Genomic DNA, 15,326 nt, shown 5'->3' on the forward strand with positions numbered 1-15,326 from the left:
TTTCCAACACAAATACATAGGTCTAACTGAACTAAAGGGATGCTTAGGGCCCCGTGGCCCTAAGTTTCATTTATTTATTTCGTATGTTAATTGGCAAATGGTAATTATGCAAAAACATTGTTAAATAATCTATATGTATCATCTCATTGTTTCCACAGTGGTGGCTAGTTAATTAGTAATTAAGGTATCTTCTTGTTTTATGGAAGTTAACGTTTGATTATACGTCCATAAATAGCCTTGACATCTCAGTATATTATAACATAACATTTAATTTAGTTTTAGATTAAAGTTTTTTGTCTTCTTTATAAAAATAACTTTCCTGGGTATATATTATTGTAATAAAAATAAACCTCCTAATGTTTCATAAACTTGGCTCTAATAACAGCTTAACATTGTTTACCTTAGCCTACATTTTGGGTCTTTGCATATCATTATGCCTCAATTATCTAGTTATAGATTAAGAGTTGTTGTTAGGTGTACAGATGGCTTGCTTCTGTGTTTAATAATTTATGTTGTTAAAGTAACACTCTGTTCCGTAAATACATTGTCTGCTGACTTATTTAGCTACTTTTCAGTACTCCACATTAACAAGTACCATACGTGTTAATACTGTAAGACTGAATGTTAAAGTGAAAATTAACACCTGACCAATCTTGTGGCTTTGCTGCTGTTACAATTAAAAATCACAGAAGGGTAAAAACATGCCAGGCAGACATTGGTATGATGTAATCAACACAGCTAGAACAATGGTTGTGTTAGATTTATAGTGTGCGAATAATCAAGTATTTGAAAATAATTCATTGTATTTGTGGCACCGAGAGGCCCTCAAATAAAATTCTGCTTCGGGCCCCATAAAGGCTTGGGCTGGCCCTGACTGCTTGACTGTAAATTTTTAAGATAACAAAATATCTCCTGAGTATTTCGGCACAGCGCAGGTTTGATTTAGCATGCTAATTAAGCGCAGATGACATGTTGCTCATACAACAGTGATAAGATGTACGGTCTGATCTGATGAGTCACCGCACTGATAGTTTTTATGAACTAATAAATTCACATGCTTGTGACTTTTCCTACCTCATGCATTATGAAACGTGATTATTTTGACACGTGGATTGCAGTACACAAATTACCCTGAAAATCCTCAGAAAGTGACTTTATATTGGTTAAGGATATAGTCGTGATAAAACAGGACTGCTTTAGGCAACTATTCTGTTTCTGCATTACATTGACTGGACATTTAAAGCACATCATTTAGCAAGAGCCTTAGACACTAAAACAGTCCATGCGACTTGTTCTCTAAAAAACTGTTTTGGCTCACTCGGCAGTGAAACCCAAGGTCCTTCTTTGATTTAGCTTTGGCACAAAACAAGTCATTTTCAGGAGAAGCTGGTTTATTCTCATCCCCCCGCCCCAGACTGCATCTCTATACTCTCGCCTGCTCAACTTCAGATGCTCTTGACTCATCTCACCATGAAGCCCTTAGATTTATTACTGCTCGTAAACATCGTTACACACATTCATCACTGAATTCAATATTAGCAACCCTCAAGAACATCTCCACTAGCAAAACAAAAATATGGGTTCATTCATAAACAATGAGCCTGCTAATGTCCACACAATTTTTCGGTTCCAAACCTGCTGAAGCTTAAAACATGAATCAGTTTTAATTGGGTTGGATTATTTCTGTTAACAGGGTATTCTAGAGTCTATGATTGGAGAAACCTTCCTTGTACGTTGGTATGATTGAGTGTTTGCTGTGGGGTTGATCAGTTAATAAATATGTGTTAGATTAGGGTTACATTAAATTAAAGTGACAAATGAATGCAGTTAATCATGAATAAATACTGCGGAAATTATTGTAGTTTTTTTTGCAAATCCAAAATCGACATAGCCTCAATCTGTCTTTAAATTATCTTTATTTAGAGGCTTTTTTTCAGCTAATGTAGATTTGTAAGTAATTGGGATTTAATCTGATTAATTATTCTGCATATCATGTAATTTAATTAACAACCCTGGTGTGCACTGCATGTCTGGACAACACGTTTTGAACATTAATACTTGTTCTTGACACATTATTTGAGAACTTTTCAAATATTGAATGGATAGAATGGATTGAAGGGATAAATTGTTTGAGTTTGCTTGGTTTTGTAGGGAATCAAGATTAATTGTAATTTTTTATTTTTTTATTTTGTAAATGCTAATTTTTGCCACTAAATGTGAGTATGTCTAACATTTTGAAGGGATAAATGATATGAGAATCATTTATATGTTTGTGTTTGCTCACTTTTTGGCAGTTTGTCTGAGTTTAGCTTGAATAAAGGTGTCAGGTTGGGTTGAGTTCTGTACGGTCCATTGTGAAGCCTTCAAACACCACATAGAAATCTCACAAGGCATCTCCATTACGTGCTCATGACAGTGACGTAACAATGATGAAATGCTTGTAACTTTCCTACTACGTTACCTTTCGCTCAGGATCTGATGGGAGAATGCCATCCGCTCCTCTATCCCATTTGATTTCTAATCACTCTTCTATGAGAAATAAGAAAGGTCGGCTTCTGTTACAGTTGAGATAAAAACATTCACCATTGATGAGATTTAAATGTGGAGGGTTGTGTAATGAACAGGACAAAGGAGATCCCAGCCCATGCATGCACATTCTCCTGCTGTCACAAGATGATGAGCTTTTAAATTGAGAGCAGAGCCTCCCAGAATCCCCCAGTGTGGTATCATTTATTGATAAAACATGTCTATTCAGTGCACTTTTCCCTTCTTCTCACTGCAGTTCTCTATGCCACATAGAGATTACACAGCGGTTAATATTACAAATGGAATGAATGGTGTCCGAAACCTGTGTGCTTTTGTTTTGCCTGACTGCTATTTGCTCTTTGGGAGTGTTAATGATATATGGAGCCATTCATCTCTATTCAAACTGGGCTTCATGCTTCGACGGACCCCTGTATCTGTTGCCTCAGTGTGCTTAGAAGATATTACTGTTCATTAGTGCTGTAGTCTCTGATTACTCTTGGCCTTTTGTCACCAGCTCTTTTCTTTGTAATAATAAGCTACTAAAAAAGGTGAACAATTAAGATCACAGGCATCTTCTTGCTGTGTTTTCTGGTTCTGAGCTTCTCTGTAGAATATTGATATCTGTGAGTGTTTTTATTTTTATTTTAACTTTTGATTCTTGATTTTATTTTAACATTACATTGGATTTGTTTTGATATTTATAAGTGATATTTTATTTTATTTTATTTTATTTTATGACATCAGTGGTTTCCATTTTTATGAGTGAGAATACATTTTATTTATGCATTTATTTAAATACTTAAATTATCTTATTTATTTACTAGCTTGAAATGGTAAGGACTGCTGTCATTTTGATTCTTGATTATTTGCTTATGATTTCATATAATTAATTTGGAGTTTTCAGAACATTTTTAACATTTATTTATTTTTATGTCAATGGCTTAAATTTTTGTATTTTGTATACTTTGGATTTTATTTTTTAAAAAGCAATGGTTGTTTAAATTGATTGATTGATTGATTGATGTGTGTTATGAGCTGTTGTCTTTTTGGTTTTGATTGATTCATTGTTCTTTGATTTTATAAGAATAATTTTGGAGCTTTCAAAAATGTACTTTTAGTTAAGTTTAGTTTTTAGTTTATTTTATTCATTTTGATGTCAACGGCCAATTTTTTTGAGAGGAAGAATTAATATTATTTATTTGCTTTATTTGCTTCTTCTTTATTTATTAACTTTTTTACTCCATTGAAATTTTACGGGCACTTGCCATTTTGATTTTGATGAACTTTTTTTTTTTTAGGGTAATCGATTAAAAAATGCATCTTACTATTTTCTGCATTTAATCATACATTAAAACTTAATCTTAAAAGTATTTATATATCCCCAGATAAATATAGAATAATAATAAAAAAAAACATCATTTTTTTTCCTTTTTTTTACCAAGTACTATCATAGCGGGTATCATAATTGTACAGTGAGGCTTTCATAATTGTTATTACTGTTCTTACTAGTATTTTTCATTTTTTCATGCTCTGTTTCCCTTCCAACTATCTGGAGTTTCCTAGTGTCTTCATAAGTGTGTTGTTTTCTACTATACTTGCTTCATCAATAATTCTGTTTGGTAGAATCAGATCTCTAGAGACAGATCTCTAGATCGCTAAGGGACACTGAAACCCTTTTTGCTCCTCATATACGTCTGTACTGCTCTCTTGTGTCCTCTTTTTTTCCCCTTCTCATCTGTTGTTATATATCATGTATGATCTTTCTTCTGTGCAGGACACTGCTGAACAGCTGATCTGCCGTTAGCTGTGTAAAGCTCCCAGAGCCTAGCTGAATTAATCACAGCCACACGGACACGCGGGGGGCAGCCTGAGGATGAGGACCGAGAGAAGGCTTGGGAAGAAACCATGCTGTGAGAAAAGAGTCAGAGCTGTAACATCCATGGATTGGAAGGGTAAGAAAGTTTGCAGAGACTCTGCTCACAGTCAGATCATCTGGGATTTGAGACAGAAGAGTTTGGGCTTCAGTTCAGTGTATCAACTCTGATTATTTTACAATTTCCACAAATGCTTTTTTTATTTTATTTTTTTGGAGGAAAGAAAAGCTGGCAAATAATTTTTACATTTAAAGTTGTGTAAATTAACATTAGCTATATAATTTTACCACCCATGAATTAGGAGTGGATAATTGTATGTTTGCAAAATAAAAAAGAGAATAATTTCTGTACAAAATAATTGTACATGATGCCTTATATATTAACTAATTTTAACTTCACTGTAAAGTGTTACTATTTTTTGATACACAGTTTTTTTTCTAATATCATTCAAAAAAAAAAAAAAAAAAAAAAAAGATTAAAATAAAAATCAGTTTGATTTGCAAATGCATTTCAGTAAAACATCATATCCTCACTGACATTTGCCCCATCACATTCTAACCACACTGCTTTAAAAGAATTCACTGCTCTACAGTAGAACAGTTCAGACCTATATCTTTCCTCCGGTTCATGGCAAAAACACTTGAGACAGTGGTTTAAATCAGGCAACTTTTCCCTCTCACAGAAGTACTTGCTAGCAATCAGTCAGGCTTCAGAAGCGGGCATTTAATGGAGGCTGCCTCGCGGCTGGCCAGAGCTGCTCTGGATCATCCGTCCTCATTCCTCTAGACATGTCTGCAGCCCGAGACATTGTAAATCACTGGATCTTTTTGTCCCCTCTTATGTCACTATAATTGTACCCTGATGGTTTAAGTCTTATGCCACAGGTAGATCTTTCATGGTATTTTGGTGAGAAAGGGTTTCTACTGTTACGCAATCATCTAACCGTCTAAATTCAGTGACTGGCTTCCTCCTGCTTTTAAAGTACTCCAAAAATTAGCCCCATTATACAATGTAACCAAGAAAATGATGGATGAGTCAAAATGTATATTTTGTTGTAATCCACAATATACCACAAATGATATTCATTCAGCCTGGTCTAAATTTTTAAACATAGATATTTGTGCATAATATTTACAGCAGGTTGAAAAGGTTCATTCCTTTTTTTTTTTCTTTTTTTTTTTGGGTATATGCTAAAACGTATATGGATAAACTGTTATAGTTACAGTTATAAAAATATGAAATATTTACGATTCCTCAAAAATGGCAAAAAGCAGTCATTTCAGAATGATGTGTTATATTGCATGAGCAAACTGAGTTTAATAAATCCTTGGTAAATTCTTAATAAGGAGTCATAAACACTTATGTCTGTCAAGTTGTTCACGTATAAATTTTGCAAAACTTCTCATATCACTGTCTGCAATCTAAATCAATTCTAAATCATCTTCGCTGAAGTTTTTCCTCATTTGTAACTGTCTGCTTAATGAGAAAATTTAAGGAAGTCTTCTCAGGATGAATCAGATTTGTTGTAATGTTTTCATTTTTTAAGAGGCTTTGGATAAAATCATCTGCTAAATGAAAGAAAAAAAGGAAGTGTATTGCTCATCTAATTGCAACAAGTAATTAGACTTTATGAATGAGCAGAACTTTGCAAAGGATAATAAATCTTTATAATGGAATTGCTGTTATATTATGCACAGAGATGTGTCAATGCATGCAGATTCACTATACAGACACTTAATTAATCTTAATTTAATATTCAAAGAGTAAAATACAAACCACAAGAGTGTGGTGCTTTCCTCTGGGCTCTGTGAGTAAGAGATCACACTGTGATTTGTGAATGCTAGCGCTCTTCAGCACTCAGCAGGGCCCTGAATGTGTGTCTTCCTCTGGGCTCAGATCACATCCTGCTCTGTGCTGCTAATATTGAACTGGCAACCTCATGTCTGAGGATGTCTGCTGGATCTGAGGTCTTCACAGGCAGTCAGGCTCTTGTGAGCTCCTACTGCTCAGTCTCACTACAGCCTGCCGTCCAGAGAGTTGCGTTGCTCCTGAAAGCACGGTCCGACGTTCAGCCAGTTTGCAGGATATGGACTGGACTAAATGTTTGTCCACGAACAGCATTAAGAGAGCTTGGTTACTGTTTCTTTGACTGTTAAGTGTATATATACACATTAAACTGTGCTGTAAGTGACCTTTTAGCCACCATAAATTTTACATGCTTGTCACAATGTGCTAAATAGATGCTCACAAACAGAAGTCACATTCACCTGAGGATGTAACTACAGCAAAACTGCTTAAGCTCTTTCCATTAGGATTTATAAAGTAAAGTTTATTGATGGGCCCTATACATAATTGTCAACTCATTTCAGTTTTACAGATGTATCACAAATGCACTAAAGAAATTAATACTATTTTGTCCGGCAAGGATGCATTAAATTGATTAAAAGTGATTATATTAAAAGATAATTAATAAAAAAAAATCTATTTTAATTAAATGCTGTTCTTTCTAACTTTTTATTCATGAAAAAATGTATAAATAAATCATGATTTCCACAAAAATACCTAATATGTTTCTACATATAATATGTTTCTTTAGCAGCCAATCAGTATATTAGAATGATTTCTGAAGGATCATGTGACTGAAGTAATGATGCTGAAAATACAGCTTTTTTATCACAGTAATAAATTACTTTTTAAAATCTATTAAAACAGAAAAAAAGGTTGTTTTAAATTACAATAATGTTTCACAATATTGCTGTATTCTTGATTTTTTTTAGGGCTGTCAAAATAGGATTCTGTTTGCATGAGAGGAATATCAACAGGTTTCTTATTTAATTTGTCAGTTGTAATTTGTTAGTTATTAGTTAAGCTTACCAGCTGTTGATTAATTAATCAATTTATCCGCAAATGTGTTAAGTAATCAATTTGGTCATGTTAAATTACATGTTAAATTGATACAGACATAAATGCATTAAAATACAGTAAACAGTTTGCAACCTATTTTACTTGCATAATGTGACACTGAGTAAAAAGGGATATTCAGTAAAAAACATGATGGACAGGATATTTTGGGAATTTATTGAATTTTATCACAGATACATTGAAAAAAAAATTGTGTATAATTCATTTTCTGTCAGAAATTGCTAAATTTCACAAATAATTACAAGGAGATGGCAAGTTGACATTGAAATAAACATAATATTTTAAAGTAGAACAAGTGAAATAATATTTTCTTATAAAACATACTCCAATAATCTTTGTTTTATTTTTTAAAAAAAAAGTATAATTGACCTCTGTGCTCTTAACATTCTGTGGACATTCTCTGATCCATCTGAACTAATTTTAAAGGCTGGTTATGAAAATCATCTTCTGAACAGGAGCATTCACAGAATGGCGTCCTTCATATGTCTCTGTCCAACTCTCTCGGTTAAGTCTCTCTCTGATCATGTCTTTCTAGCTGTAGGCCATTAGATAGGCGGGTTCTTCTAATGTGTTTGTTTTCTTACAGGAATACGCCGTTAGCCCAGTCTGCTTGCTCATTACACGGCTGGAGTGTTTAGAAGTGGGGGTTTTTTTCAGACTGCAGACTGTTATTCACTGTTGACATCAGACTGCGTTCTGAAATTATCAAGTGATTTACTGTCTTGTGAAATAAAGATGCTTTATGTTCAAAAAATGGTAGGAAAAAATTATATAATGCCATTTATGACAGAGGACAACAATTTTACGCTTGACAGCAAATTAAAGACATTGAAAATGTTAGCTGGACATTTCCAGTAAATTCTTACTTCACTCACTTAATGTAATGGCCATATTTGTCAAACATTCCAACATCTGCCTTTTTAGTCTAACAGTTAGAGCAATGAAAGTGAAATTTCCTAAAGTAGCCACAGAAGTCACCAAACTCAATTAATGTGCTTTGACTTCACCTCATCTTCAACTTATTGTCATTAACATCTAAATCATGTTCTGCAGGAAAATAGAATTAATAAGAAGTTAAAGGAATATTCAACTCATATCTCTCTTACAGAGATATAACACGGCTTGGTGAATGAAGCTCTTATAATAAATTCTATAAGCAACTCATTCACGGTTGGCCTTTTCGATTGCTTGGGTGTTTTCACAAATATTTAGGTTTCATTGAAGATAAAGACTAACTTTACATGTTATGACATCAATCTTTAGTAAATCAAGAAAATAATTCATTTTTACATATATTTTTAGGGTACGGGTTATATCATATGATAATAATTTATTCAATGTCAAGTGATGGTTTTAGTAATTTCTCACCAATGTTGTTATTACTAAACAAAACTGATAGTAGTAAAGTAATTTTGTTAATTAAAAAAAATGGTGAAATAAAGTATAGATATTTAAATGAAGAACTAATAGAAATTACAAAAGCAGATAACAAAATTAAATTACTAGTATTATAGATTTGAGAAAAATACTGAAATTGAGAACATTTTATTTCAAAACACAAATTACAAAAACCAAAATAAAAATTTAATCAAAGCTAAATAGAAACATAAAAAACTGATAAAATGTCAAAAGCACAAACAAGTACTAAAGCTAAAATTAAGAAAAGGCTTGTTTAAAATATTAATAAACACTATATACGATATAAATAGTGATAAAACATAAACGTAATGCTTTTCCTGACTGTGTATTTAGGTGTTTTAAAATGAATTAAAATGTAAATTGTATTTATTGCTAACCAAAAATATGCTTGTGTCATATTGAGACACGTAGCTCTTGGTTCAAGTTTCACCTGTATCCTGTTTTAACAGGAAATACATCAACACAGGGCAGAAGACTGTTCTTGTCAAGCAATTTCATGGCATCCTTATGGTTGGATCTGGATATAGTTTTCAGTCATATGTTTTAAATGCAGTACAGGCATCACTCTGCTGAGGCCCAACTCATTTTCTTCCCACCTCACAAGGACACAGGATGAAGTCGAGCAGAAACTACAAGACTGAGGATCAGAGGTCTGTAGAGGTCCAGAACACAGGGTTCAGGTCTCCTCTCTGCTGCCTTGTATTTACCGCTCTGACAACAAACTTTTTTTTTCTACATATGCACTCTTATTTTCAAGGATTCTTCAATGTTATGGTCACTGCTGCAGCTGCTGGTGTGCGTTTATGTTTAGTGACCGTTTATGTGATTTCAGCTGGAATAAACACTGTCTGACACCGTGGTCGGTCCTGGTTCAACGGCTTGGAGAACCATGTGTGTGTATGTGGCTCCAGAGGGATGTGCTAAAGAACTGATTAGTCTCTTGTGCTCGAGCTGTTGTCTTTACCTGCTGGCATCTGCCAAGTCCGTTCACCCACACACTTGTTCATTGACCTTAATAAGTCAAGCACACACTCACTTGTCCATTTCTTCTGCCAGACTGGAGATAATGAAGGTGCCCTCGCCTGGACCTAATATACTCCTTGTATCAGTGGAACTTAGGATGATGTGACTAATTATTTTGATGTTAAAAAGCTTTCTCTAACTTAGTTTAACCCTCTGGAGTCGATTAACGTGTATACTCATTATGAGTCACAGCTCCTGATAACCCTGAAACGAACTTAAATTACATTTTCAGTTTTGATCATACAGATAAGAGCAATACATAAATCGAATCTGTAAAGGGTCTTCTTTTTTTGTATAAAGACATAAGAACAACAAAATTTTGTGGACTTATATTTTTAAGAAAAGTAATTCCACTTTAGAAGGCTATGGAAGACAGTTTCTGCCACATAATAATAATAATAATAATAATAACACAATATCTAGGAATTCAGATTAACTATTCTTTTTCTCAGACTAACTTTTTTCTCTCTCTCAGAATTGCAAGATATAAACTAAAAATTCTTAATCTCTTTTTTTACATCTAAATTTTCTTAAGCCAGAAACTGACAAATGTCAAAGTAACAGAGCAAGCTTATTAAAAACACAACAGAGCCAAATGCTACACTTAATTCAGCCTATAAATAGCATACTTACAGCGTTTGCACATTAATGTTGAAAATGTTTAATTCCTTTCTGACTTTTCATTATATCCACAAAACTTACTACTGAGTGTGTCATAAAAAATAAAATACAAATTTAACAAACCGGTTCAGACTTTCAGATTTCCTGTAATGGATAGTCTGTAATTCTCTGTAACCTTCAAATGCTTTTTAAAATGGTTTATTACAACTCTCAGACAAGGTTTTATCAAGCTGACATTATGAATTTGTTTATTTTTGCTTGATTTGTCTTTTTACTGTTCCAGTTTTGTTGAGCAGAACTGGTACACTTTATAAGGCCTCTCACTATTCTCAATGCTTTTACAATAATAAGCTCGAACCTGAAGGTAAATTGATTTCGTAACATATTACATTTGCATTGCACATGTCAGTTTGTGTGATTCGGGCTCAAGGGTCTGTAAACGGATACCCAGGCCAGAACTCTTCTGCTGGCTATGTCATGCATGTCTTTTCTCATAAGCTTTGATTCATGTTGACTAGGTGAGCAGCACGTATCAGTTCACATCACTAGACCTTCAGCTATAGATCACAGTGTGAACAGGACCATATCCTCAACACAAGACACAATGTACTTCAGTGTCCTTAGAGACACACGCCAAAGGATCCGTCTTCTTTCTGTTTTTTTTTCCAATAAAATAAGTTCTTATGATTATTGCCACTGAGTTTGCTTGCTTTTTCTTCACTCTAATTGATATTTAGTTTTACATGTGAAGAGGACATTTACATACAAGTCGCATACAGGTTATAAAGCTTTTATAAAGCAGTTTTTAAGTCATAGACATGGTAGAAAATGGCCATGTAGGACTAAATTACAGCTGTATAGTACAATTCAGACAGGATTACCTGCAGCTTTCTAAATGAATTATAAGTTGCATAAAATATGTTAGAAAGAAAGATTTGTTTTCTTTCTTTCTTATTTAATATTTTTTTAATTAATTGCTGTATATTTTCCCCCATGTTCAGGATAGATAGTGTCAGAAATCTAAAACAATTTTGTTTGGCTTTGACTTATATGTACTATATACTTAATGTACAATAAGAACCCTTTAGGTGCAAAGGTGGCCCCAGTGGCAGCTTTTGTACTTTTTTTTTTGTTGTTGTTGAATGAAAACAGGATGAGTATGTGTGTACATTTACTAAAGTTACTGCCCATTTAAAAAAAAAAAAAAATCCTAAATATTTCACAGTCTAGTGTGAAGTGCTCTAGACAGGCAGTGTCTACTGTGTAACTAGGAGGTCTCACAGAAACACTTCTTTGGCCATTCTGAAATAAATAAAACACCACTTGTCACATGTGTAGTATAAAGCAATCTTTCTCTGAGTGCTGATCTATGTGAATGTGCATAAAGTTTCGTAACACTCATTTGAATGTGACCTCTGCACTGAAGTTTCTCTGCTCTTCACTGTCTCTGCTTCATGTTTCTTTGGGCTTTGATTGACAGGAGTTGTTCCTTGTGTGTTGGGGAGCTCAGCTCCCTGGGGTCTGCTGTGGCCCTGAGCTTACCTTCACTGAGCTGCACCGCTGTGACCACTGACAGACTCACTGACTTAAAAAACTGAGCAACAGCAGGTCCTGGTCAAGATTTATAGATTTATTTAAGGTTAGTTTAAGGATTTTTTTTTCTGATCAGTGTTAATATGTTGTGTTCTGTTAGTATTTTTAAACATGACTGTTTCATTCATAAAGTTAATTAAGTTATTAGTTGTTTTTCCTAAGGGATCTTGGTAGAATTGATATCAAGCTGGCACTTTTTAGGTATTTTTTTTTATTTAATTGATCCACTCTGAAAAAACAATTTTCCCTTATTTCACAAATTAATTACAGAGAAGCTCTAAGTAACACAAAAAAGTAAGTTATGAATTCATAGAAAGCCTGAGATAACATTTTATTGTAAAACATACTCCAAAAATCTTAGTTTTAATTTACAACTTAAAAAAAAAAACATTATTTTAGTTGAAGCATTTTAATCATTATTATTTATTTATTTATTTATGTATTGCCTTTTGGATAGTTTTTATTTCATATTATGTAACTTTTAGATAATAAAGATTTTACAAACATTTGGCCAAAATTAAGGTAATTTTCTTATTTTAGAATTGTCTAGCTCCATAAGGATTCACCCATGATCAAATTAAACAAGTAATTTTGTATTGAAGTACAAATACAGTAAAACGTTCACAGTATTTGCTCATGTAATTGTATTATTTTTTTTGTCTCACAATTGGCTTTTTTAATCAAAATCAAAAGGAAAAATCCTGTTACTTTAAAGTATTATATTCAATATATGAATATATAGCTCCATATATCCCTTTTACATAGTCTGTGTGCCTCTGAGAAAACTAATCAGATAAAATACAGTTATTACAGAACTACTCTAAACAGAGTCAAGGTTACCAATGTCAATATGAAATATATAATCTCATCAACTTCAAAATAGAATCTTTGAGGGTCAACCAATCCCCTTTGTCCTGACCCGAGAGGCCGTGGTACATATAAAACCTAGTGAATAAACTTTGTTGTTTCCTAGAATTAGACTCAATTCTGCATGGGGAGTTTTACAGGTCAGTGAAAAATGTTGTTATCTTTGTGAGCTTTGATTCCTGTGTGTGATGACTGCGGGTGATGCATTTGGTAAAGAAACACAAAAAGAAGAACAGTTCTCATTGACAGTGAAGTCAAAATTCAGAGAGCAGCACCAGAAAAAAACTCTGGAAAGTCTCTTGTGCAGCTGAATGTGATTGAGGTTATAATCATTGACAGGATGAAGTACAAAGTTATATCATGAGCTCCAAAACTCTGTTCTTGCGGATCTGAGCTGTCATTAAAGCAGTGATTCCCAACCAGGGGTACATGTATGTAAGGGGAATCTTTGGAAGATTTAGATTTTTTAAAACCCTAGAAATACAGTCTATTTCTGTTCAGTATATATGTGTGTGTGTGTATATATATATATATATATATATATATATATATATATATATATATATATATATATATATATATATACACATGTGTATATATATAATGTGTGTGTGTGTAATGTATAATGTAGTGTAATATACATTTTCTGTTTCAGTATTTTATTTATTTACAATATGCCTATTCATTTTTTATTTATTTTTTTAGTCATTTTAACACATCCAGTTGTAATGGATGAAATGAAAATATTTTTTTTTTGTCTTTTATATATATATATATATATATATATATATGTGTGTGTGTGTGTGTGTGTGTGTGTGTGTGTTATTTTAATATATGTTGATTTTATATCAAATCATTCTTTTTCTTAAGTTTAAGATCAAATAAAACAATAATTATAAAAAAGATCAAAATAATGATTAACATTTTGTGTGTGTATATATAATATTGATGAGATATCCCATGAGTCAAAAGGAACACATTTCCAGTTCCTGCTATACTAATATGGGAATGTGGTTGGGAAACACTGCATTAAATGGTTTTAGTTTATCCCTTTAAAGGAGTAGTCCACACAGAAATGAAAATTCTGTATTATTTACTCCGCCACATGACATTTCAAACCCACATGCTGTTATTTTTTCAGGAAAAAAATAATTTTCAGGAAGAATTGTTACGCAGCTCTTGCCAGATGCAGGGAATGTTATGCTTCAGAAAGGATGAGATGCATTACATCATGTGACTGTACCATGAGAGCTCTGGACATATGACACACGCCTGAAAGGACTAGAGCTGTAATTTAATCATGGGATTAAATCTCCATGTTGAAGCACCTGGGGAAATTCAGGCACCATTAATGACGAGTACTAAAAGACAGCAGTTAATTGAATCAGATCCCATGGGGAATTTCAGTAATTTGCTTTGTAATAATCAGGGCTGCGTTTCCCAAAAGCATCGTAAGCCTAAGTTGATCGTAAAAACGATCGTACGATTGATCTTATTATTACGGTCTGTTTCCCAAAAGCATCGTAGCTTAAGTAGCACTTGAAAATCTTCGTAGATCTACGAGTGCTCTGGAGTAATCGTACATCCCCAAGTGCATCGTAAGAAGACAGATTTATGAGGACACCTGCAGGACAACCGGCAGATTACACTTTTATCTAGATTTAACACACTGCAACGCGAGTAATATAATAATATTTTGATTGTACTTTATTGTACACTTTATTGTACTCGTTTTTTGTTTACATGAATTTATAAATGAAATAAATAAAAAGGGGAAAACAAGATAAAAAAAAACACATCTAAATTAAATGAATGAACAAAAAAATCATAAAAGTAAAGTGGGAAATTTGCTTCAAAGACTGGGCAAAATAGGAATGAATTCAAAAAAATCTGTCAATGACTTGCTGACGTGCACGAAAACCAGCCATGTATTGGGCATTTCTTGGTTGGCCATGTGGTCCCATGCCATCTTCGTCCTCCACATCCTCCTCCTCCTCCTCCACCTCCTCCACCTCTTCATCTTCCTCCCTGTTAAGTAAAGGCACTCTCATCTGCACTGCAATGTTGTTCAGCATAGCTGTTACTATTATTACTGCACAGCACTTTTGTGGAGCAAACAAAAGACCTCCGCTGTACTGGTGAATTGCCCGAAAGCGCATCTTCCACCTCCCTATTGTGCGTTCCACAATACTACGTGCAACACGGTGTGCCTCGTTGAAATTTGTCTCCCTGTTATTCATAGGATTAGCCACAGGCGTGAAGAGATATGGCCTCAGTGGGTAACCACTGTCCCCAAGCAGCCTCCACTGTCCCTGTAAGTTTTGTGCCTCCTGACCAACAGATGAATTGGTGAACATGAAGGAGTCGTGTGTGCTTCCGGGCCACCTTGCCACAATGTCTGTAATCAAACCCTTATGGTCACAGATCACCTGGCAGTTGATAGCTGCATAGCCTTTGCGGCATATATATACATGGCCATCC

At 33.8% G+C, this 15,326-nt stretch overlaps 1 long non-coding RNA gene across 2 annotated transcripts in view; it reads left to right on the forward strand.

The window, feature by feature from the left end:
• Positions 1-12,006, forward strand: part of LOC128025959 (uncharacterized) — a 41,553-nt gene extending 29,547 nt beyond the window's left edge. The window contains exons 2-3 of one of the 2 annotated variants that reach the window (XR_008186303.1): positions 4,301-4,478; positions 11,866-12,006. This is a non-coding gene — a long non-coding RNA (uncharacterized LOC128025959). Of the gene's footprint in view, positions 1-4,300; positions 4,479-7,908; positions 8,052-11,865 lie in introns of those variants that run through there. The other variant, XR_008186302.1, reaches the window with a different exon arrangement.
• The last annotated feature ends 3,320 nt before the right edge of the window (positions 12,007-15,326 follow it).

This window comes from Carassius gibelio, chromosome A13 (assembly GCF_023724105.1).
Source record: "Carassius gibelio isolate Cgi1373 ecotype wild population from Czech Republic chromosome A13, carGib1.2-hapl.c, whole genome shotgun sequence".
Taxonomy (NCBI): Eukaryota; Metazoa; Chordata; class Actinopteri; order Cypriniformes; family Cyprinidae; genus Carassius; species Carassius gibelio.